We start from the raw sequence: 25,612 nt of genomic DNA on the forward strand, positions 1-25,612 counted from the left end.
TTCTTTTGGCTGCACTGTGGTGGCATACGGGATCTCAGTTCCTCAATCAGGGATTGAGCCTACACCATTTGCACTGAATCTTAGCCCCTGAGCCACAAGGAAAGGCCCTACTCTCTTCTTTATCCAACTTAATAGTGATTAATACATTGTTTTTAGAGTTGTTTATTTTTTTTTAATTTTATTTTATTTTTAAACTTTACATAATTGTATTAGTTTACTTCTAGGTGAAAGAAAGGAGAAATGTGATATATAGCATAACAACTGTTGTGCTTTATAATGTGGAGTAATCCATTTATATTTTAGTGATTAAACATATTTTGTAGCAGGTATTATGCTAGCTATTAAGAATGCAATGATGAGCATGGCACTCCTGAAGAAGCCTAGTAATGTGGAGCATTCAATCAGGTAACTAAGATTGGGAGCATAGGAAGAGAAATGAAACAGGTGGTGGTTCAAGGACTATTTCACAAAAGGCTTGGTCTCTACACTGAGAGGTAGTTCCAATGAAATTAATATTTTTAGAAAACCACTAGCATGATAAGATAAATGTCTTATTATTAACTTTTAATATATTCAGAGATAAGACAATTAACCTGGGCATTTAATTGTATTGAATTAAAGTTCTTGGGGGTTTTAAGAAAAATCACTGTCAGATTTAAGACTTGGCATATTGAAGTCTTGGTGAGATGATGTTTCCTTAATTCTTTATTTCTTTTCTTTTGCTTAATTATTTTCTTGGTAACTTGTAACATTTTATTTCAAGGATTATACTGAGAACAGACTGTCACTTAAGAGCATGATCTTAAGTTTTAAAAAATAACCTTAATTTCCCTACATCAGATTGTTTATAAAGTCTTCTCCATTTTTCCATTTCTTAATTTATAATAACCTTATTACTTTTACTATGTAGAAAATTTAACTGTAGAAAATTCAATTATGGAGAAGGAAATGGCAACCCACTCCAGTATTCTTGCCCGGAAAAGTCCATGGACAGAGGAGCCTGGCAGGCTGCAGTCCATGGGTTTACATGACTGAGCATGTGTGCATGAGGGTGGAGGGTCACGGGTTTGTAGCAATAAACTGGTAGAACTAAAAAAAAAAAAAAAGAATATTCAATTAATCTATGTAATATTTGAGTATATTCTTACCCTTGTAAGCTTGAGATATAAGCATTTGTTATTTGTATTTCAAATGATTATTTTAATATGTCTTTTCCCTAATCAAACTGGTTCTTTGGAAACTTCTGTATTTTTCTTATCATATAATAATTCCAAAGGGGTAAATATGTTTTATTTAGTGGGCCTCTGTATGTCCTTTCAGGGCTTCCCAGGTAGCTCAGTGGTAGAAGAATCCGGTTGCTAATGTAGGTGACACAGGAGACATCAGTTTGATCCCTGGGTCTCGAAGATCCCCTGGAGTGTGAAGAGGCAGCCCACTCAGTATTCTTGCTGGGAAAGTTGCATGAGCAGAGGAATGGTGGGCTATAGTCCAAAGAGTCAAATATGACTGGACATGCACGCATATGCCCTTTGTACGAGAGCAGATGATTGAACACTTCTAGTTTTCTTCTTAAGCACAAGGAAAAAAGAAAAGCCAATTAGACTGGTAACATTCTGCCATCTGTTACTGCTTACTTTACTGGTGCTCTAGACATAACACCTCAGTGGCAGAAAATGTGGCTTGATCTTTGGTCTGCCCAATGTTCAGATTCTCCTCTGGTTCTTGTCAGCAACTAGATTTCTGGCATTTTTCTCTGCCTCTCCCTCTCCATCTCTTTCTCTGTCTCTTACTCCTTCCTACTTTCCTAACTCCCTCTCAGCTTCTCTGCCTAAAAGGAAGCAATCAAGGCAGTTTTTAAACGTACAAGATGCTCTCCCATAAAGGTCAGAAGAAATAAAAATTTAATTTGGCCTCAAGCCTAAGCCATGTTCTACTTGTCAGTTCTTTTTCAGGGAAAAAAAAAAAATCTATGTTAAGATTTGAGCAACTATATATCCAATGCCTTTTCAGTTTTTTTGAATGATAAGACTCTGAAGGGGAGGATGGGTGAGAATTAGACCCTGAATGTCTAATGCAGTATGATGTAAGAAGGAGATTTATTAGTCTGGTAAAGGAGATATACAAAATTCATCAAAAAATATTTTTTAAATGTTTTTTTCTGTGCCTACTTCTATGCACAGGTTAGTTAATAAAACTATCAAGACATCATCCAGAAACGGAAGCTTATAATCCCATTTGAAAAGGCGAGGCAAACAACAAGAGCACTTGCAGGCTGATGCTGAGCTGGTATTGAGAGTTTTTCACCCAGTTTGATTTCTGCTGAGCCCTGAAAAAAGTGTTCTGAAAAACAGGACAATCCATTGGGGAAACTGGTTTGACTCTCATTTAAAATGCAAATCTAGCCTCCTTCAAAAGAAAAGTTGATTGATTTTGAAATATTAAGTATATAAAATATGATCACAAAAAGAAATACATGAAATATGATTAACTTTTTTTCATTGGCTGATATTTAATTGAGTCCTTGGGGAAAATGCCTTAAGTTAATGTCATGAAATCTACTCCTCTGTACTTGCATGCATTAAAAGTCTTCAATTAAATGCTATTAATTAACCATGAACTAGTTGAAAATTAGTTTGTTCTCAAAATGTAATATAGTACAGAGTGGTCTTTGAGAATATTCATTTTGCTATGGTTCTTAGACATTTAAGATGGGGAAATATTATCTTCTAAAGTTTTATTTAGCGAAAAGTAGATATAAAGTTGCAACCTAATTTTCTGAATTATCGGGTGATATTTTATTTCTGTCTATAATAGATCAGTTGTTTATATAGAGAAAAATAAATACTTTTATCTTAATAATCATTATGGATCAAATGGTAGAAAAATTTCCTACTACATGTGAGTTTTTAAAAGTTATGTAATAACTAAAACTAGGTCATATGAGCCCCACTTGAATTATTATATAAGGTTAGGCCAAACACACTGCTTGCTGGTTGGCTAAATCGCTTCATTAGATGAGTGCTGGGACCACAGAGCCATAGGAAAAAAGTACAATTTACAATACTTTTCAGGGATAAATTGGCTTTGCCAAATGTTTTTATGCAAGAGAAAATGTTCCAGATACAATTTTTCTAGGATTCTAGAAGTTATCCCTCTCAGACTGTGGTTCTCAACTTTGGCTGCCCATTAGAATCACATAGAGAGATTTAAAAATTCCATTCCCAGGCTTTACAGAAAATCAATTAAATAACAATCTCTGCATAACAATTTCTGCATATGGCACCAAGGCATTGGTACTTTCTAAAGTTCCCCAATGAGCCCAATGTGCAGCCAAATATGAAAACTAGTCCTCTGAGAGTATGAGGATTCCCTCAATTAACAGTCCTTGAGAACAGATCTCAATGCTGTATCCAAGAGTTTTTATTTCTTTTTTTTTCTGTTTTTTCTTTTTTAATATTTTTACATATTATCCTTAAACTAACACAAAACTTTTTATATTTTTTAAAATAGAATGATTTATTATTTTAAAATAAATGTGAACAAGTCTTTCTTCTATAAAAGGCATTTAAAAGAGGTCATCTCCTCTGAATCTGAGGCAAAAGATTTTTCATACCTTTGAGAAGCAATCTACCTGACTCAGCTTCACACATGTCCTGAGGACACTGCTTCTTCTAACTTACTTTCAAACAGAGCAGAGATTTGTTTTCCTAACACAGACAGACGACCATAACTAATGTGGTTAACAAAATGGGCTTCAGTGTGCAGTAAACCTTGACCTGCATTCCTTAATATTCTCCTCAATGTGCCTACACTTTAGACACACTTTTTTGGGGGACTATAGATCCCTCACATCCCTTTTTATAGGGCATTTATTAATACTTTAGAAAGCTTGCAGTTGTAAATTCTTCCCCAGATTCTTTGGAATATATGTAAATGTTCTACCAGCTTTTCTCCAGTTTTACAACCCCGGAAATGTCTTTCTCAAGAACCTGAGGACTTGTTTCTTTGAAATGTCAGCACTGAAGGAGAAAACACTCCTATCTTCCAGTTTCCATAAGAGGGTAAGAGCCTAACATCAATAAGTAACAATTAACAAGCCCAGATGGCCTAATTAGCAAACTCACCATGTGCTCAATACATCCCTATAATCAATCCCTTCCCAGTCTTCCCAACATCTTCAGTACTTTTCCACTAGCTCACTCAGTGCTTAAAACCCTCCTGCTTTTTGCTTCAGTGAAGTTCAGTTCAGTCTCTCTCTCATACTGGAATGGTTATGAAGAAGTCTCCCTTGCCTGTTTAACTTGTCTGGGACAATTTTAATTCTGACTACCCATGTTTCACATCTGCTCCAGCACTTACTAGCAGCAAGATATCAGGGCAAAGTGTTTCAACTCTCTATAAACTTCCTTCAGCAAAATAGAAAGAAAATGATAGTACTATTTACCATACTTAACAAACTGTATTAGTTAATGTTCCTAGTGATGGGTTTCAATTATGTTTTTCACAAGCCAAGGCATGTGAGGGCAAAAGGATGGATTCTCAAAGCAAAATAGAGGTGCTCTTGCCAGAAGAAATGAAGCATGTGCAGATAAAAATAGCATAATGCTAGTTGTTGTTGATGTTGTTATAATTACTGCTAGTAGGCCGTAGTTAATTGCCCAGTCTAAATAAGAACACCTTCTCCTACTACAAGTCTTCATTAAAGTTAACCATGTAATGTAAGTACAACTATATATAATCATCAGGTCAACGATATATAATTTTCTGATTATTTAAATCTTTGCTACATTGAAATAAGCAGTTCAAGAAATTGAAAATGACTGAAAATTCAGTTGTACTTTTTTAGATATAATGACACTTGGAAATGTCCAAAAGGAAGCCCTGGTGCACAGGCCAGAAGCTCTTTGTTCAAGCATTACCACTTAGAGTGAAATTCTTCTTACCTTCTTGAATGCCATATATACACATAAATATGTATACATATATATACATATATATACTCTTTTTTTCTCTAGTGGGAAGCTCTCTGCTGTACTTCTCTACTCCCACAAAGCTGTTCTTGTCTGTGGGTGTTTGTCAAAACTGATGTTACTGTGCGGAAATGAGGGACTTCACAGGTGGCACTAATGGTCAAGAACCCACCTGCCAATGCAGGATACATAAGAGATGCGGTTGGATTCCTGGGTTGGGAAAATCCCCTAGAGGAGGGCATGGCAACCCACTGCAGTATTCTTGCCTAGAGAATCCCATGGACAGAGGAGCCTGGCAGGCTATGGTCCATAAGGTCGCAAAGAGCCGAGCATGACTGAAGTGACTTAGCATGCACACATGGGGAGACAAAGATGGAAAACTTCTGCCATCTTGCTCATAATCCCCATTTCTTAAGTGTAAGCTGTGCCTATGACTTCTTTTCAAAGAGTGTGGGCACATGTGCTAAGTCATTTCAGTCATGTCTGACTCTTTGCAATACTATGGACTGTAGCCTGCCAGGCTTCTCTGTTCATGGGATTCTCCAGGCAAGAATACTGGAGTGGGTTGCCATGCTCTCCTCCAGGGTATCTTCCCCACCCAGGGATTGAACCGTGTCTCTTATGTCTCCTGCACTGGCAGGCAGGCTCTTTACCACTAGCAAAAATGTACATAATGGAAATAGGGATAGAAAGATCAATTTACAGAAAAAAAAATAAATCTGACAAACACTTCTTCAGCTAAATTAATGAAGACAATATCATCAGTAATAAATCACATTCAAAGTATGTTACCTTAATATGATGTTTTGGAGAGAATTTAAAAAAAAACTACTTGAACTAATGAGTTTAGCAAGGCTGTGGGATATTATATTAATTTATGAAGTTAATTTTATTTGTATATAGTAGCAACAAACAACCAGATATAGAAATTTGAAAATATTCACAAAAGCAGCACACTTTAGCAATGAAGAGATAATGATGACAAATAAGCACATGACAAGATCCTTGATGCCACTAGTTTTAAGAGAAATATATATTAAAACCATAAATGCATACTACCCACACATTTTAAAAAGGCTAAGTTTTACTACACCTGGTATTAATCAGGATGTGGAGCAACTGAAACTGTCATCAAGTTCTCATGGGACTGTAAAATGACGCAAACGCTTTAGGTGAAAAGTTTTGCATTTGTCTGAAAAATTAACATACACTTACCATATGTTTCAGCCATTTCACTTCTAAGTGTTTACCCAGATATCTGAAAGCACGTGTATTCACAACAATTGCATCTGTAATAGCCAAAACCAAAAAACAACTTGAATATTCACTAACAGGTGAATAGATGAATTAACTATTATATTTATACAATGGAACACTACTTAGAAATACAAAGAATAAAATATTGATACACAGCATAATATCTATGATTTTCAAAATGATTATGCTAAGGGAATAAAAAGACCAAAGAGTACCTAATTTTTAAGAACACAAAGAAACCTATAAGTATTCAGGGATGGAATGAAGCATGGTAGTGTGAAAGGCAAAGATTATAAAGGAACAAAATTTGGGTGTGAAGCTATACTGATTATTACAAAAGCTTTGCATGTGTGTGTAAAAATTTAGCAAATTGTACAATTTAAATATTAAAACATTGATTAAACTCCAATAGGGAGAAGACAATGGCACCCCACTCCAGTACTGTTGCCCCGAAAATCCCATGGATGGAGGAGCCTCTAGGCGGCAGTCCATGGGGTCGATAAGAGTCAGACATGACTAAGAGACTTCACTTTCACTTTCCATTTTCATGCCTTGGAAAAGGAAATGGCAACCCACTCCAGTGTTCTTGCCTGGAGAATCCCATGGACGGAGAAGCCTGGTAGGCTGCCGTCCATGGGGTTGCACAGAGTCGGACACAACTGAAGTGACTTAGTAGCAGCAGAAGCAAACTCCAATAATAGTATTTATGGAGTAGAGATCAGGTAAATAAAATCACTCCTTTTAAAGAAAAGATAAACTGAGCAGGCTGGAACCAAATCCTGTGCAAGCAATTTTCTCAAGTAAGTGTCAGATTCTCAAGGCTGACCCCAAGCCTTGGAAAAAGTTATTAACATCACAAAATTCTTATAGTTATCTCTTTGTTTTACAAGTGACTCTTCAAATGACAGAATATTTATCACATTTGAACTTTTCGTGCGATTTAGTTCTAAATGAAAATTAACCTGGCAAATGTACTTAACATTAATGGGTTATTAATTAGCTCTGCAGAGAGAGTGTGCTTATTTTAAAAGCCTGGCTTAAAACACACAGTTGGCTTTAGATGTGAAAATCAAAAAGATCCTAGCTGCAGATTCATTTGCTTAACAGGATTTTCTGGAACAGAATATCATCTCTTCTTTTAAACTGATTTCCCACCTGTGTTCGAGCAACTTAAAATTCAAAACGTCCTTGTGGGGCTGATTGGGTAGGTGAATGGGAATACAGTCAACAGTGGCAACATGCAACCAGACTTTTATAAGTTAAATAGTAACAGAAGGATTATAAACATACCTGAAAATATACCATGTGCTTTGTATAATGAATATACAAGTATGCCATTTTTAAAATGTAAACAACCAATTTTTTGGTTAATTAAATATTAGAGCCACAACATACAGTGAATTTGCTTGTTAGAATTCAGACTATTGGGGGATATTTTCATTGTTTTTGTATACAAGAACTTACCACGAGCTCACTTCATTAAAAAATTTTATATGGCAGGAAGATTCAGAGTCGAGATGCAAGGACCAAGAGCTGCCTCTCATAACCTATGTACTTTGGTAATGTGATTCTGAGACAAAAATAATTAAGCTTCAGAATGTGGGTAAAAAATAGATTATGAACACGATGATATTGACCATTATGCCTTTGGTTTCTTCACTGTTGAGGACTAAAAAATAAATCTGGCATAGAAAAATTAAGTGGAATAAAAAATTACCTACTCTTGAAAATGACAGTTTAATTAGTATATTTATCATAAGTTTTTCTATTGTATTAGTGCTCAGCATTAAACTATTAGTAAAAAGTTAATGAGAATTTAGTTAAATTGCATTAAATCTGTTACACATTTTATAAAATATTATAAGGACATATCTGAATACTATGCCAGTGTTCCAATGGCCAGTTTTCTAATGGCTAATCCATGCCTTAAATATTTATTTGCCTAGTTATTAAAGAACTAACAAAGGTAAAAAACATTTAAAATGATTAAGTCCTTCCCTCAAAAATTGAAAAAATGCTCTTTATAAAAATATCAACTATTAATAGTAATAACAGTATAACTAATAACTAATAACTAATAACAGTAATAACTTAAAGTACATGCATTCTCTTTAATACAAATTCTAAATTTTTTGAGAAAAATGAGTTCAATTATCTGTCTGAAAAACTTTTTTGTGTATATGTTTGTAATGCTAGATCCATTTAAATGCAAAACACAAGTGTAAAATTCAAGTTTTTGCTTTTTTGGTAATTTCTGGAATTTTATTCTAAATATCTGTAACCTGAGATTGGTTGAATCTCCAGATGTTCAACCAATGGATATGGAGGAACAAATGCACAATTACTTCTGGGGAAATTAAAAGAATTTCTTTACCTCATGATACAATAATTTCAGATGACTTGTAAATAGTTTTGCAAAGCAGAATTTGAAATATAAAAATATTGTTTTAATTTGACAGTCCAAGTTGCACTTCCTGTTTACATGGCATTGAATCATATGAGTTCACTATGGACATTTTCAACCAAGTTGAAAACACTATGGTTTTACTCTATTTTTATTAAGTTCAAGAATACCTGATTAAAAAAAAAAAAAATATTTAAACTAGCTTAGAAAAGTTGAAGCCCCAAAATGGAACAACTCTTTCATAAATGCCATACTTTAAACACAGGGACATAGAGTGGAAATCAGCCAGTGTACAATGCTAGTATGTTGTTGCTTAGTCCAAGTCGTGTTCCACTGTTTTGCAATCTCACGGACTGTAGCCTGCCACATTCCTCTGTCTATGGGATATCCCAGGTAAAAATACTGGAGTGGGTTGCCATTCCCTTCTCCAGGGGCTCTTCCTGATCCAGGGATCAAATCTGGGCCTCCTGCACTGCAGGATTCCTTACCATCTGAGCCACCAGGGAAGCCTATATACCACCCAAAAGCTCCTTCTGCCCATGCCATGTGCATTAGCTTGCATATGTGCCTGTATGCTAAGAATGCTTAGTATGAGATCCACTTGACGTTTCTAATTTTCATTGATCAAAGAGAAAGTAATATAATTTTGTGTTTACATTTCTTTTAAATTAAGTAAAATGTAAAGCTTACCTCTGTAATCATTTGCAACCTGCCTGAATTTGGACAGTCCTTAATATCTGTTTCATTTTCCATATCGTTAAATTGTGGACAATAAAAGTACATTTTCAAGGAAATTTTGTGAGAATTAAGTAAAATAATCCTATAAATAAGGTGATTTTTTTGTTTCTTTGTTTACATGACCCCGTGGATAGACGAAAGAAACTAATAGCCCCGGACCACACTGTCAAGTATTGGCACACACAAACACAATCGAGTGATCTCTGGAGCATGTGCTAAGTCGCTTCAGTTGTGTCTGACTCTTTGTGACCTTATGGATGTAGCCGCTAGGTTTCTTAGTCCCATGGGATGCTCCAGGTAAGAATATTGGAGTGGTTTGCCATGCCCTTCTCCCGGGGGATCTTCCTCACCCGGGGATTAAACCTGTGTTTCTTGTATCTCCTGCGTTGGCAGGCATGTTTTTTACCACTAGCGCCACCTGCGAACATACCAAGTGATCTCTTAATCGAGCGCCATTGTGTGTGTGCCGAGCTGCTTCAGTCGTGTCCGACTCGTTGCAGCCCCATGGACTGCAGCCTGCCAGGCTCCTCTGTCCACCCCATGGACTGCAGCCTGCCAGGCTCCTCTGTCCACCCCATGGACTGCAGCCTGCCAGGCTCCTCTGTCCACCCCATGGACTGCAGCCTGCCAGGCTCCTCTGTCCACCCCATGGACTGCAGCCTGCCAGGCTCCTCTGTCCACCCCATGGACTGCAGCCTGCCAGGCTCCTCTGTCCATGGAATTCTCCAGCTGAGAATACTGGAGTAGGTTGCCACGCCCTAGTCCAGGAATCTAGCGCTATTGTTAAGCCACAAATTAAATAGCTAAATTGGGGGAGAATAGGAATAGATAAATGAAACAGAAGAAAAGGCACCATAAAACAATACTATCTTATTTCCAGGCAAATGACAAGAAGTAGTTGGTGTATAGCTATCTAGTTGAAGGACAGGACTTTCCTTAGTGCTAAGATCATGAGATGAAAGGGTTTCCATTTCAATGATTCCAGTAAGAATAGCAGAAACAGTTTTTACATTGAACTAAATAGTTCAAGTGTAAAAATTATTCATATCCATGTCTGTGGCTCCTGAACTTGAAGAATGATCTATGTGGGTTGAAATATCATTAAACACTAAGCTCTGAGCACTTAGGAAAATATAGAACTACTTAAAAAATCATTATAAAGTGTGCCAAAAGTAGCAGAAGGGATAAACTTCAAAATTATCTAATAAACAACCATTGTCTCTGCTGTGGAAAACATGGTTAGGTATTCTCATTCACTGCTGATAATAAATCAAATGTGTAATATTCTATTTAATTGAATGGCTTTGGAAAGTCCCGCCTTTCAGAAAAACAAATGTTTCATCACGGAGTGCATGAAACCACCTATTAAAAGTTATCTATGTCTGTGGGATGCACCCACTGTTCACTAAAAAGTTTATTAGAATTTCTTGAATTTATATACTCTACTAAAATAATACCTTTCAAAATTATGGAATAAATACTGAATTCAATAATATTCCATCCGCCTTCCACCATACCAAAGATGTTGTTTAGAAATTATTCAAATGCAGATGACAGTCGATTTTCTTCCTCCATTTTTTATTATGGCATAATTTAAATACAGTAAAAATACATCCTTGTATAGGTCAGAGAGTTTTGAAAAAACCATAACAAAAAACAGAATGGTTGCAGCACCCTTCAAAACTCCTTCATGGACCTTTATAGTCAATTTCCCTCTATGTCCAATCCTTGGCAGCAACCACTCAAGCTCTTTTCTGTTGTTACATTGTTTTATTTTATTTTTGCCTTTGCAAGAACATCCTATAAATGTAATTCTACAATACATAAACTCTGACTCTACATCACAGCACATGTTTGAGCTTTACTCATGTTGTAGCATGTAACAATGATAGTTCATTTCTTTTTTTTGCTTAGATGTATGCATGAATGTGTAACTGTTTATTCACCAGTCGCTTACTTGCCATCCATGTATTTTCTTTGGTAAAGCATTCAAAATTTTTGGACATAGGCACAATCTTATCCATGTGTGTGGCCTTCTAGATTATCTGGAATGTACTAGAGCTTTTCAAAACTCTCAATGGACATCTGAATCCCAGAGTTTTCCTTTTTATCTTTTGGCAGTTTTTTGTTAACTCCAATCCTTATCTTTACTAGAGACAGTTGCAATATTAAGAGATTGCTGCTTCTCTCTCTCTCTCTCTCTTTTTTTTTTACAGACAAATACACTCAGAGTAAAGTTGTGTGCAGTAGCTAATTTCTCAATTAGGTCAAATACAGACAAGCCTTATGAGGAAGATTTTCAGGTAAATACCTGCTGTTGCTGCTGCTGCTGCTAAGATGCTTCAGTCATGTCCAACTCTGCAAACCTATAGACGGCAGCCCACCAGGCACCTCCGTCCCTGGGATTCTCCAGGCAACAATACTAGAGTGGGTTGCCATTTCCTTTTCCAATTCATGCATGCATGCTAAGTCGCTTCAGTTGTGTCTGACTCTGTGACCCCATGGACAGCAGCCCACCACGAGGAAGATTTTCAGGTAAATGCCAGACAGGCCAAATGACAATTCTCTGAAAATGATGCTTTTTAGGGAACTCCAGACTTGTTTTGTTATTTCCAGTAGCTGCTAGGCTGCCGTTTTTCACCCTGATTGAGGAGCTGTTTGTTGGTTTTTAGGTTATTTCAGAGGTGGGATGAGAGAATGAAAATATAATGCTTTTACCAAGATTCAGGGGTTTTTTCTTGAACAAGGATGTCTGATTGTTACAAGTTTTTGGTTATTTCCCGAGTATTTTAAAATCTGATTTCGAACATATTTCCCCCCCAGTGTTCTCATTGTTTTTATGCAGCAGCATCATTTTGGAAGTTCTTGATCCTTCATTCCTGCTGATGTCCTACTATGGCTTCTAGTCTCAAGTCTCTGAAAAATAGTTTTATATTTTAGCTTTTTCTAACTTTACTGACATGAAACCCGTCTCAGGTCTAGTCTCTAGGATCATATCTCTTAACCTTAACATAAAGTTATATGATACTTGTAACAAGTGGGTTTTCACTTTGAAAAAGCCCATAGATTTAGCAAGAGCCTTTGAGGATCTTCAGATTCAAGCCATGCAGTATCCTGTCATCTCTAACTTTGACGAATGGGATTTCTCTAGGTAGCTGGTCCATGGTTAAAAAAACTAAGTTGAGGGCAAGCCTGGATATTTCAAAAGAAGTATATGGGAAGAGATACCCCACGCCCAAGGTGAGAGAAACCCAAGTGTTGCAAGAGGGCATCAGAAGGGCAAGCACACTGAAACCATACTCACAGAAAACTAGTCAATCTAATCACACTAGGACCACAGGCTTGTCTAACTCAATGAAACTAAGCCATGCCCGTGGGGCAACCCAAGACGGGCGGGTCATGGTGGAGAGATCTGACAGAATGTGGTCCACTGGAGAAGGGAATGGCAAACCACTTCAGTATTCTTGCCTTGAGAACCCCATGAACAGTACGAAAAGGCAAAATGATAGGATACTGAAAGAGAAATTCCCCAGATCAGTAGGTGCTCAATATGCTACTGGAGATCAGTGGAGAAATAACTCCAGAAAGAATGAAGGGATGGAGCCAAAGCAAAAAACAATACCAGCTATGGATGTGACTGGTGATAAAAGCAGGGTCCGATGCTGTAAAGAGCAATATTGCATAGGAACCTGGAATGTCAGGTCCATGAATCAAGGAAAATTGGAAGTGGTCAAACAAGAGATGGCAAGAGTGAATGTCGACATTCTAGGAATCAGTGAACTGAAATGGACTGGAATGGGTGAATTTAACTCAGATGACCATTACATCTACTACTGCAGGAAGGAATCCCTCAGAAGAAATGGAGTAGCCATCATGGTCAACAAAAAAGTCTGAAATGCAATACTTGGATGCAATCTCAAAATTGACAGATGATTTCTGTTCGTTTCCAAGGCAAACCATTCAATATTACAGTAATCCAAGTCTATGCCCCAACCAGTAACGCTGAAGAAGCTGAAGTTGAACGGTTCTATGAAGACCTACAAGACCTTTTAGAACTAACACCCAAAAAAGATGTCCTTTTCATTATAGGGGACTGGAATGCAAAAGTAGGAAGTCAAGAAACACCTGGAGTAACAGGCAAATTTGGCCTTGGAATATAGAATGAAGCAGGGCAAAGACTGATAGAGTTTTGCGAAGAAAATGCACTGGTCATAACAAACACCCTCTTCCAACAACACAAGAGAAGACTCTACACATGGACATCACCAGATGGTCAACACTGAAATCAGATTGATTATATTCTTTGCAGCCAAAGATGGAGAAGCTCTATACAGTCAGCAAAACCAAGACCAGGAGCTGACTGTGGCTCAGACCATGAACTCCTTCTTGCCAAATTCAGACTTAAATTGAAGAAAGTAGGGAAAACCACTAGACCATTCAGGTATGACCTAAATCAAATCACTGATGATTATACACTGGAAGTGAGAAATAGATTTAAGGGCCTACATCTGATAGATAGAGTGCCTGATGAAATATGGAATGAGGTTCATGACATTGTACAGGAGACAGGGATCAAGACCATCCCCATGGAAAAGAAATGCAAAAAAGCAAAATGGCTGTCTGGGGAGGCCTTACAAATAGCTGTGAAAAGAAGAGAAGCGAAAAGCAAAGGAGAAAAGGAAAGATATAAACATCTGAATGCAGAGTTCCAAAGAATAGCAAGAAGAGATAAGAAAGCCTTTTTCAGCGATCAATGCAAAGAAATAGAGGAAAACAACAGAATGGGAAAGACTAGGGATCTCCTCAAGAAAATCAGAGATACCAAAGGAACATTTCATGCAAAGATGAGTTCGATAAAGGACAGAAATGGTATGGACCTAACAGAAGCAGAAGATATTAAGAAGAGATGGCAAAAATACACAGAAGAACTGTACAAAAAAGATCTTCATGACCCAGATAATCACAATGGTGTAATCACTGACCTAGAGCCAGACATCCTGGAATGTGAAGTCAAGTGGGCCTTAGAAAGCATCACTACGAACAAAGCTAGTGGAGGTGATGGAATTCCAGTTGAAGTATTCCAAATCCTGAAACATGATGCTGTGAAAGTGCTGCACTCAATATGCCAGCAAATTTGGAAAACTCAGTAGTGGCCACAGGACTGGAAAAGGTCAGTTTTCATTCCAATCCCAAAGAAAGGCAATGCCAAAGAATGCTCAAACTACCGCACAATTGCATTCATCTCACACGCTAGTAAAGTAATGCTCAAAATTCTCCAAGCCATCTTCAGCAATATGTGAACCGTGAACTTCCTGATGTTCAAGCTAGTTTTAGAAAAGGCAGAGGAACCAGAGGTCAAATTGCCAACATACGCTGGATCATGGAAAAAGCAAGAGAGTTCCAGAAAAACATCTATTTCTGCTTTATTGACTATGCCAAAGCCTTTGACTGTGTGGATCACAATAAACTCTGGAAAATTCTGAAAGAGATGGGAATCCCAGACCACCTGACCTGCCTCTTGAGAAATTTGTATGCAGGTCAGGAAGCAACAGTTAGAACTGGACATGGAACAACAGACTGGTTCCAAATAGGAAAAGGAGTTCGTCCAGGCTGTATATTTTCACCCTGTTTATTTAACTTCTATGCAGAATACATCATGAGAAATGCTGGACTGGAAGAAACACAAGCTGGAATCAAGATTGCCAGGAGAAATATCAATAACCTCAGATATGCAGATGACACCACCCTTATGGCAGAAAGTGAAGAGGAACTCAAAAGGCTCTTGATGAAAGTGAAAGTGGAGAGTGAAAAAGTTGGCTTAAAGCTCAACATTCAGAAAACGAAGATCATGGCATCCAGTCCCATCACTTCATGGGAAATAGATAGGGAAACAGTGGAAACAGTGTCAGACTTTATTTTTCTGGGCTCCAAAATCACTACAGATGGTGACTGCAGCCATAAAACTAAAAGACGCTTACTCCTTGGAAGGAAAGTTATGACCACCCTAGGTAGCATATTCAAAAGCAGAGACATTACTTTGCCAACAAAGGTTCATCTAGTCAAGGCTATGGTTTTTCCTGTGGTCATGTATGGATGTGAGAGTTGGGCTGTGAAGAAGGCTGAGCGCCAAAGAATTGATGCTTTTGAACTGTGATGTTGGGGAAGACTCTTGAGAGTCCCTTGGACTGCAAGGAGATCCAGCCAGTCCATTCTAAAGGAGATGAGCCCTGGGATTTCTTGGGAAGGAATGATGCTAAAGCTGAAACTCCAGTACTTTGGCCACCTCATGAGAAGACTTGACTCATTGGAAAAGAATCTGATGCTGGAAGGGATTGGGGGCAGGAGGAGAAGGGGATGACAGAGGATGAGATGGCTGGATGGCATCACTGACTTGATGGACGTGAGTCTGAGTGAACTCTGGGAGTTGGTGATGGACAGGGAGGCCTGGTGTGCTGCGATTCATGGGGTTGCAAAGAGTCAGACACGACTGAGCGACTGATCTGATCTGATCTGATCTGAAATGTTTGCACAGTAGAACACTGCACCTCTCCTTGCAATGGGACTAATGGAATTTACAAAAGTCTGTACAGAAGGAAAAAATATACAAATAATTATTCAATGACACTATCTAGATAAATACAAAGAAAGAAAAATACCCAGAAATTTCAATGTCTATGAAGGATATTTTTCTTATTATCTATTGTTGTTGAACAAAACACTAAACAATTTAAAAACAGATCTTCATTATTATCTCCCCTCATTTTCTGGTTTAACTGAATTTAACTTGGTAGATCTTGCTTGGGTCACAAGTGTAATTTCTGTCAGATTTTTTACTGGAGCTAAAGTCATCTGAACAACTGGCTGGGCTAGACTTCTGTGATAGTTCAGCCACATGGCTGTCAATTAAAGCTGGCCACAACTGTGGCCTCCAAAACCCTATTTCATGGCCTTTTCTCACAATATGGAAGTTTGGTTCAAAGAAGGACCATCGAAAGAGATTCAGCAGAATCTTGTAGGCTTCACAGGACCTAAACTTCTAAGTCTCAGAACATCACCATATGCTACTGATCTGAGACACAGTCAAGCCCTAGAACATGGGCTTCCCTGGTAGATCAGTCAGCCAGGAATCCTCCTGCAGTGCAGGAGGCCAGGGTTCGATCCTTGGGGTGGGAAGATCCCCAAGAGAAGGAAATGGCAAGCCACTCCAGTATTCTTGCCTGGAAAATTTATTGATGACAGAGAAGCCTGGCAGGCTACAGTCATGGGGCCGCAAAGAGTTGGATATGACTTAGCGACTAAACCACCACCATATATATGTAAAATATATATTATTAAGTATATATTAATTATATATATATAAACCATCACCATATGTAATATATATACATACATATAAACCACCACCATATGTTTATATATATATATATATGTGTATATATATATATATATATATATATCTGTTTTTTAGCCACTCTTTTTTAAGTCACTAAGAGATTTTGTTTAAAAGAGAGGTAATAACACCTTCTTTTTCAAAACTCTCCAATGACCCATTTAAATCAGTGTAAACTTCAAATTTCTTACTGTATTAAACAAAATCACTAGAAGATGACCTTTTAAAGATGGATGTCTGAGTTTTTAGACTGATAAATAGGAAGAATGGCAGTACCATTTACTAAAATACTGAACCCTGGATGATCATCACAATTTGAAGAGAGTGATGTTAGAGGGAGTTAAGTTTTGTTTAATGGTTCAAGTAGGATAAGAGTATAATATGAGACAGAAAATGGAGATATTGATGTACTTTAATGATATTTGTTGATCTACTCTGGTTTGAGCAGTACACATACTGTGAAGATCATTGTTTCTTTAAGGTAGAAGGATCTTGCAGTTGTTCAAGGATAACATTTATAAGCAGTGAATTTTAGAAAAGTTAATACAACCATTACAAAAAAGGAAGGTGTTGGAAACCAACAAGCATGGAAACTTAGTGGTTCTGAAACCATCCAATCAAGGCAATAAATGATTTCAGAAATGTCCCTATAACAGAATGATGTGTTTAGCCAATGGCTACTTTCATGCTGATGTTTAGATTTGACTTTTATTGGTATGATTTCCAGCTCATTTTTAGTTTTTCTCCCACAAAAGTTGTTCGCAATAGACCACAAGCAAATTTTATAAACTCTCAGAGGTTTATCCCCACATCTATAAAAGGGGAATAATAACTAACTAACTCACTAAGTTATTTGAAGATTCAATGATAATTGTAATACTAATATTGTGAAACTAAAATATCTATTTCAACATGGGAAATTCAGAAATTTTTGAAAACTAATAGTTTGAAAGGGTATGTTTAGCATCAAAATCAGATATATATATTTATACGTATATATACATTTAGGACACGACTGAAGCGACTTAGCAGCTGCAGCAGCAGCATACACTTAGGTAGGGTGGTGTCTGAGAAGAATATGTATGCTGCTGCCAAGTCGCTTCAGTCTTGTCCGACTCTGTGCGACCCCATAGACAGCAGCCTATCAGGCTTCTCTGTCCACGGGATTCTCAAGGCAAGAACACTGGAGTGGGTTGCCATTTCCTTCTCCAATGCATGAAAGTGGAAAGTGAAAGTGAAGTCACTCAGTCGTGTCTGACTCTTAGCGACCCCATGGACTGCAGCCCACCAGGCTCCTCCATCCATGGGATTTTCCGGGCAACAGTACTGGAGTGGGGTGCCATTGCCTTCTCCCAGAATATGTGTATATGCATATATTTATTTTGTAAATATCCCTACACATTCTATGGAAATATTTATTTAGTTATGGAGTTCAAGCCTGGCTTCAGCATTAAACTTGCTATATATTGTACTTATGTAATATATGCAATGTATTATACATTACATTTATAAAATGGTTAGATAGCATCACTGACTCAATGGACATGAATTTTAGCAAACTCTAGGAGACGGTGAAAGACAGAGAAGCCTGGTGTTCTGCAGTCCAAGAGGATGCAGAGAGTCAGACACAACTTAGTGACTGAAGAACAACAATGCATTATACATAATATGTTTTCTAAAATCTGAGACTATTAGATCTTCAATCACATTTTGTCCAATAATTTGAAATTAGAGATTGTGGCCCTGTAACAATAAGACATCTTTTATTATTTTTGTTGTTTTAACTTTTCTTTCAACTGAAGTAAAAAGGAGGGTAATCTAAGTGACAACAGTCACCTTGGTGGGTGTGAATTTAGGCTAACCTTCATAGGGTGTTAGTTAGAGCTCCTAACTCTTCCCAGGCTGTGATCATTTCAGATAATGATGCCCAGAAGCATGACAGGCAAGACGATGTGCATATGTAATAATGCTCTAGAGTCAACACTGATTTGACATGAAAAAAGGGCAGAAACAAGGGTTTGGCAGAATTCAGAAACCTTCTCAATGTTCTCGCTCAACCTGACTTTCCTTTATAGAAGCCTTTTTCTTCCCTGTGCTTGCTTGATTTTTAGTGTGGTTCAAATATCACATTAAATTTTCCTTTTAGTAGTTGTAGCTTGCCACAGGCTCTAGAGCACAGGCTCAGTAATTGTGGTGTGCAGGCTTGGGTGCCCCACAGCATGTGGGATCTTTCCAGACCAGGGATTGAACCCATGTCCTCTGCATTGGCAGGTGGATTCCCAATCCCTGGACCACCATTGATGACTAGCCAACTATTCTTTTTACATCAAATACAACTGTTTGTATCTTCTGTATAGACAGTTTTTGAGACCACAATCATATTTTGTTCTAGCAGTTATCTATAATAATTTAAAAATTAACTTTGAGCATTTACAGCTTGCCAGTTATATCTGACTCTTTGCAATCCCATGGACTGTAGCCCACCAGGCTCCTCTGTCCTTGCATTCTCCAGGTAAGAATTCTGGAGTGGGTTGGCATTCCCTCTTCCAGGGGATCTTCTAAACTCAGGGATCAAAGTCAAGTCTCTAACATCTAACCTGATTTGGCAGATGGGTTCTTTAATACTAGCACCATCTGGGAAGCCCCATCATGATACTAGTAAATCACATATAATTTCATACACCTCTTAGAACCACCCATGGGGTGGGTCTTACCTACACACATTTAACAGAATGAAAAAAACAAAACAAAACACTGTAAGCTCTGAAAGTTACTATGTGAGTTGCCAAAAATCATATAGATAAAAAGTGGCAGATTAAGAATCAGAGCCAGGATTTATATTCCACAGCCAAGTCTTTCAGGGATTCCCAAATAGATAAATGTTTTGTTAACATATATTATTCATTAAATGTCAGAAGACATGGTAAATATTTCAGAAAATGACATTGTGTATTCTTTTCATTTCAAATTTAATTCACCTGAGTGACTTTCCTTCCTGAACTGAACAAAGATGTCTCAGATGCAAAAATAACACAACTAAATAAGAGGAAATGAATTTGCTTTAATAGTCAAGGTGGTACTTACAACAATTGGTTTGAGAGCCAGTGATGTAAAGTCTAGCATCAGTTTGTAGGCATTTTCCAGTTACATCTTTCAGGAAAGATCATCTGAAATGCAAAGTATTTCAGTTATAAGCCAATTTCATACAGTTATTTATAGTTTTTTTAAAGAAGACAAAACCTCCTCTCACTGTACGTCTGAAAACTGTTCATTAAAACACATTTTTATAAAATATGATCATCATTCAAGTATAATGCTGTGCAATGTGCATGGCACAAGATGCATTATGATATATGATAAATTTATTTTTAAAACAATGTATAAGCAAAGATGTTTCTAAAAGCACAGCTTTCCTTGAGCCTCCATAGTTATTCCTTTGGCTTCACGTCTGAACATACAAGCTGGAGTACTCTTACTCGAGCAGAGGGAAACTCATCCCCACATACTATGTATTTATCATCTGAGTATATGAGCACCAGGTTTTCTAAATAACTAAAGGGAATTCTTAGCCTGGGAAGCAACACTGCAGAAGCTGCGTTGCTCAACCAGGTGTATTTCATAGAAATTTTAGTTGTGTTATTGAAGAAACCCTCTCTCCCTCTTCTGTTTTCTGCGACCTGGTTAAGTATAGCAAAACCAGCTCATGTTGACTGCTCCATAAAAGAGGTGATGAGCCCCCATGACCATCAGGTGTTTTCTTTTATTGAAAAGGCAACTCTTTACAAAATACGTGTTCTTTAAATTTTAAATTATTTAAATTATCTTATGATACTATATTTTTCTCCTAATTCTGGCTTATATATAGTACTCCTAGAGGAAATCCAGTAACAGGACAGATGGTAACTAGAACGGAAAAGCAAATGAGAGAGCACGTAGTCACATTGCACAGAGACTGACTACATATAAACCAATCTATAGTTAATCAATATTAACATTCATTGAGTCAGTGATTCATGGATATGTTGCTGCTGCAGCTAAGTCACTTCAGTCATGTCTGACTCTGTGCGACCCCATAGACGGCAGCCCACAAGGCTTCCCCATCCCTGGGATTCTCCAGGCAAGAACACTGGAGTGGGTTGCCATTTCCTTCTCCAATGCGTGAAAGTGAAGTTGCTCAGCCATGTCCGACCCTCAGAGACCCCATGGACCGTAGCTTGCCAGGCTCCTCCATCCATGGGATTTTCCAGGCAAGAGTACTGGAGTGGGGTGCCATTGTCTTCTCTGCATGAATGTGTTAGCACTTTGAAAACCTCATTTACTTTCTGAACCTAATAATAGCCTTAAGTACAAAATAATCAGACTTACTAATCTTCATTCTATAAAAGATATTCTCAGTAGCAGTAACTTTGAGCAATAGATTCTGAGGAAAAAATTCTAAAAGAAGACATGTGATCTGACAGAAAAGAATAGGATATGATCTGTGTTTACAAAAAAGTGATTTGGAATCTAGGAGTTGGAAATAGTTTAATTCAATGAATTACTCATGTCTAGTAACTGATATTCGGAGAAGGCAATGGCACCCCACTCCAGTACTCCTGCCTGGAAAATCCCATGGATGGAGGAGCCTGGTGGGCTGCAGTCCATGGGGCCGCTGAAGGTCAGACATGACTAAGTGACTTCACTTTCACTTTTCACTTTCATGCATTGGAGAAGGAAATGGCAACCCACTCCAGTGTTCTTGCCTGCAAAATCTCAAGGACAGGGGAGCTTGGTGGGCTGCCGTCTATGGGGTCACACAGAGTCGGACATGACTGAAGTGACTTAGCAGCAGCAGCAGCAGTGATTGATATTAGCATTACTGGACCTAATCTGGGGCTTTGGCTGGAGCATTTACTGTGACCTTTTGATGTGACCCGGGCTTCGTAAGAGCATAGAGTGCCTCAGGACTGTTGGAATACTACAATGAGGGCTGCATATTTCAAGTATTCTAATGAAAGAGATGAAAGCTGACTTCTCTTTATGACCTACCAAGCCTAATTTTCCAAAGAGGAAGCAAATGAGAGTGTCCCAACAAACAAGTGAGAAACTCAATCATTTTTATTGATGTAGCCTCAGAAGTGAACCAGAATCAAGTATGATATCTTTTCAATACAAACAAGTCAAAAACAGAGAAGTCATGAATCACATTTAAAAATGCAAGAAGTATCAAAGAATTTAAGGATATGTTTAAATATTAACCCCCTAAAGCCAGAAACAAAGTGTCTAGCTTTGTAGTTGTCCTACAATAATTTCACTGCCTACTACTAAAAAACTCAATGTGTTTCCTAAAAATAACAGATTATGGAGTTTATCATCTACAAGGTTCAATATACACAATAAATATAACTATACATTTAAATGAGCATGAACGTGAACCATAATTGAGATAAAAGAATAAAAAAGCAGAAACTTTTTGAAGTTAGCAGAAATTAACTATATAATAACTTTAAAAAATGTTTAAGAACATGTAGGGAAAGATAGATATGACAAATGAATATACATGAAGCATTAGGAAGTAAAGGAAAACTCAGAATAACAAATGGAAATGGTAAAACTAGACTGAAAAATACAATCATGATATAAAAACTTATGTGATAATCTAAAGAACAAATTATACTGAACACAACGATTAGTCCACTTTAAGGCATGACAATAGAAAATATTCACGCTGAAACCTACAGACAACAAAGATTTTTTAAAGTGAAAAGTATCGTATGGTCTAACATATATAAATTTAGTGTTCAGAAAGTGAGGAAAAAAAGAATTAACCAAGAAATTTTGAAACAAAATTGTCATAATTTTTTTTCAAATTTTATTAAAAATATCAACTTACTAACTCAAGGACCACGATAGAATCTAAATATGATTTCAAAAAGAAACTGAACCTAGGCATTTCAGAGTCAAATTGCTGAAATCCAAAGACAAATATGGTATCTTAAAAGTATTTATGGAGAAAAGCAGTAAAAACCATAAGAATGAGAGCTGATTTTCAACAGAAACAATGGAGACCTATTATTAAACACATTTTTTTTTTCAGTTCTCATCACCTTCATTCATTGGGTAAATTACTCATACAATCCTTTTTTTAAAAAAAATTATAATATTTAGGAAACAGATAAACTAGATCTTTTCTATTTTTTTTTTTTTTTTTTTAGGGACTCCTTGTTAGAGGTACAAGGTTCTCAGCTGCATCCTCCCAAATGTCTCGGGCCTCAGGGTTCCACCGCCTACTTATGGGAACTGATTTTTGATAAGAACAGTCAAGGGTTCTTGACTGACACACCAAGTATTACATTCCAGGCCTGATTTTCAGCATACTCTCCTGTCTAACTGCAGGGAAAAAAGGATTTTTAAAAAATCTTTCATGGAGGTTTAGATCTTTTCTAATGTTAAAGTTTATAAAACAGTAGTAATCTAGGCACTTGTAAAGAAATTACCTAAAGGTAATCTCCTTTATTCCTACATCATTTTCTTTCTTACTGCCCTGAATAGTTCATCATAATAATCATAAAATGGATTGACCTAGACCCTCCTCCCTCCCCATACCATCCCTCTGGGTCGTCCCAGTGCACCAGCCCCAAGCATCCAGTATCGTGCATCGAACCTGGACTGGGATGGGGAACACATGTATACCTGTGGTGGATTCATTTTGATGTTTGGCAAAACTAATACAATTATATAAAGTTTAAAAATAAAATAAAATTAAAAAATAAAAATAAAAAAATAAAATGGATTGAAACTAAACCCTGAAAACATCACTTAAAGTTGCAAATATGAAAATACATTTTACCTGGGAGGATGCACAAAACTCTCATGATACTTGCTTTTTTCTTTCCCAAGTGCATTATGATTAATTGGCTTATAAAATCAGCTAATGTTTGACAGAAAAGTCACAGAGCATCCGACTACATTTGGATGACATTCACAAAAGGACAAATTCCATAGATGAGGTTTATTTTGTCCTCAAAAACTCTGGAGAGGGAGCCTGGTGCACTGACAGAGAGAGGCAAGGGGGCTGACTGCCAAGATACCTGTGGGAATCTCAGTAATGGCAGTGGAGAGCACTCAGAGGTTCATTGTGGTCCATCCTAAAACGGTAGGTGATGGCTGCCAAAACTAGCCCTTAGACATCACAACTCAATCTATGGACATTTAGCCTGAAAAGAAAACAAAATATGTCTCCTTGTGGAGATTTAGAAACCTTTTCAGGCAAGGAAATAACGGATGAATAAACATATTCATATCTTGAGAGTCCCTTGGACTGCAAGGAGATCCAACCAGTCCATCCTAAAGGAGATCAGTCCTGGGTGTTCATTGGTAGGACTGATTTTGAAGCTGAAACTGCAATACTTTGGCCACCTGATACGAAGAGCTGACTCATTTGTAAAGACCCTGATGCTGGGAAAGATTGAGGGCAGGAGGAGAAGGGGACGACCGAGGATGAGATGGCTGGATGGCATCACCGACTCAATGGACATGGGTTTGGGAGGACTCCGGAAGTTGGTGATGGACAGGGAGGCCTGGTGTGCTGTGGTTCATGGGGTCGCAAAGAGTCGGACACGATTGAGTGACTGAACTGAACTGACTGAAAGGTATTTCAAAACAACAACAAAACACACTGGCACACAAATATGTACTTTATTAAAACAATTTTCTTGTTCCTTTTGGTTTCCTTTTCTTCCTCCACTGTTTAAATAAGATCAGTGTAGGAAATAAGGGCGGAGAAGGCAATGGCGACCCACGCCAGTACTCTTGCCTGGAAAATCCCATGGACGGAGGAGCCTGGTAGGCTGCAGTCCGTGGGGTCGAGAAGAGTCGAACACGACTGAGCGACTTCACTTTCACGTTTCACTTTCATGCATTGGAGAAGGAAATGGCAACCCACTCCAGTGTTCTTGCCTGGAGAGTCCCAGGGACAGGGGAGCCTGGTGGGCTGCCGGCTATGGGGTCGCACAGAGTCCGACACGACTGAAGTGACTTAGCAGCAGCAGCAGCAGCAGGAAATAAGGGCAGACATAGAGAAGGGCTAGAAGGATAAGAGGTAGGGTATCTAATGAGACAGGGTTTTCAAATAATGCTTTCTGAAGCATTTGTCCCGTTGCAGCAATTTTGTGAATTTTAAATCATTCTCTAGTCACTCACAAACATTCCACGAATCTACCTGAATCAGTCAAAAATACAAAATATTTTAATAAAACATGATCGCAGAAGACAGACACATAAGCACAGCATAACTCTTGTATCTGCTTCTGCTGGTATCACTTAACAGCAGGGGGGGTCTCTTAACAGCTGTGGAACTAACTCTTGCTTCCTCAAGGTTTTTCTTAAAACCTTCATTATCATTCAGGAAGATTGTACACAAACAATAGTATTCTTTCATTTAATGGGATAATTTAAACATAACAAGATCTGATATTTTTAGTATCATGCTTAGTATTAGCAAAGCCAAGGTTTCATTTAAAAGAAAGAAAAGACTGCACTGTGGTAAGCATGAATACTATTTCTGCCTCTAGCTTTATAGTCAAAAACTCGGCAGTCTACCCCTCAGCTCTGATTTAATATCCTTTTACCTGAGAAGAACTCACACTGAGTTGGATTCCAATGTCATGATCACAGCTCCATTTCCCCTACAGGTACTGTCTGTAGATCTTAAAATCATCCAAAGGGTAAATAACAAAATTTGTAACTGTCCAGTCTTTGTAACTCTACTGAGCAACTCATATTATGGCTCTGTTCAATAGCACCATTTTTTATGATTTTTGCTCTAGTAAAGCTTTTGGCTTCAACAATGGCAATCTACTCACATTATATTGT

At 37.6% G+C, this 25,612-nt stretch overlaps 1 long non-coding RNA gene across 1 annotated transcript; it reads right to left on the minus strand.

The window, feature by feature from the left end:
- Nucleotides 1–233: 233 nt before the first annotated feature.
- LOC147343963 (uncharacterized) lies at nucleotides 234–20,242 on the minus strand. The gene is made up of 3 exons (XR_015155329.1): nucleotides 19,844–20,242; nucleotides 6,186–6,259; nucleotides 234–1,568 (listed from the first exon to the last, which is right to left on the minus strand). It is a non-coding gene; the product is annotated as an uncharacterized LOC147343963 (long non-coding RNA).
- Between the last annotated feature and the right edge of the window lie 5,370 nt (nucleotides 20,243–25,612).

The sequence above is a fragment of the Bos grunniens genome, chromosome 26 (assembly GCF_055505025.1).
Source record: "Bos grunniens cultivar Pamir isolate PY7600 chromosome 26, Bosgru_T2T1.0, whole genome shotgun sequence".
In the NCBI taxonomy this organism is placed as follows: domain Eukaryota; kingdom Metazoa; phylum Chordata; class Mammalia; order Artiodactyla; family Bovidae; genus Bos; species Bos grunniens.